The sequence below is a fragment of the Alexandromys fortis genome, unplaced genomic scaffold, assembly GCF_014885135.2.
Source record: "Alexandromys fortis isolate MF-2015 unplaced genomic scaffold, M_Fortis_MF-2015_v1.1 scaffold_36, whole genome shotgun sequence".
NCBI lineage: Eukaryota > Metazoa > Chordata > Mammalia > Rodentia > Cricetidae > Alexandromys > Alexandromys fortis.
In genome coordinates, this window is record NW_026067915.1 from 10,707,964 (window position 1) to 10,709,133 (window position 1,170).

The window sequence follows — 1,170 nt, forward strand, 5'->3', positions numbered from 1 at the left end:
GGCGGGCGGCGTCACCCGAGGCGGAGGGGGCGGAGTGGCTAAGGCGATCGCGTTCGGGGCCGCGTTCGCGTCCCGAGCCGCGCGGCTGCGGGCGGGGGAAGTCGGCAGCCTGTGTGCCTGACCTGCTGCGGACACAGCGGGGTTGTGCACCACGTTGGGCGGCCAACTGCAGCGGTCGGATCAATAAATCACCAGTAATTGATATTTAAACAAATTTAATAACAAAACCAGACTCACAAAACCAAGGTTCCAGCGGAGTGGCCAGCGGAAACAGGAGCGGAAGCGGAGGGGCGCGCAGCCCCGCCCGTCTAATATATCAGTAACAAACGCCTGAGGGCAGCCCGCCCCCAAGGGGAGGGCTTATCCCTACAATTTGTGTTTTTTTCCCTTCAAGACAGGGTTTCTCTATATAGCTCTAGCTGTTCTGGAGCTCTCTCTGTAGACCAGGCTGGCCTCAAACATAGAGATTTGCCTGTCTCTGTCTCCTGAGCATTGAGAATAAAGTCATGCGTCACTCCTCCCCAGCCAAACCCACTGTGTTTTCTGTTCTTAGTTGCCCATAGTAACCTTCTGCTGGTACATACTTGATTAGTATAGTTTATAAAATGTTAAATATCTCTGCACTTAAAATGCCCCCCCCTTTTTTTATTCCGTTTTGGAACATGCTATGTAGACTCGCCAGGCCTAGAACTCATGAGTTACTTACTTCTCTGCCTCCCATTGATAGGATTGATGTTGTGTACCACCATGCCTGTCTAAAAATGTTTGATAGATTGGTTTCTTTAATTTTATTTTTGTTTTTTTGAGATAGTTTCTCTGTTTAGTCCTTGCTGTCCTGGAACTCACTCTGTAGCTTCAAACTCACAGAGATCTGTCTGCCTCTGCCTCCTGAGTGTTGGGGTTAAAGGTGTGCACCACTATTGCCACTTGATAGTTTTAAAACTAATCTGATTGATGAAAACATTTTTTAAACATCTATTTATTTATTTATTTATTTATTATTTATTTATTTATTGTGTATACAGTGTGTGTATGTCTGCAGGCCAGAAGAGGGCACCAGACCTCATTCCAGATGGTTGTGAGCCACCATGTGGTTGCTGGGAATTGAACTCAGGACCTTTGGAAGAGCAGGCAATGCTCTTAACCACTGAGCCATCTCTCCAGTCCCCG

At 47.6% G+C, this 1,170-nt stretch overlaps 1 protein-coding gene across 2 annotated transcripts in view; it reads left to right on the forward strand.

Annotated features, from left to right (window-relative positions):
• Setd2 (SET domain containing 2, histone lysine methyltransferase) overlaps nucleotides 1-1,170 on the forward strand; it is a 105,981-nt gene that overhangs the window by 31,124 nt on the left and 73,687 nt on the right. The gene's annotated exons all lie outside the window — the stretch shown is intronic.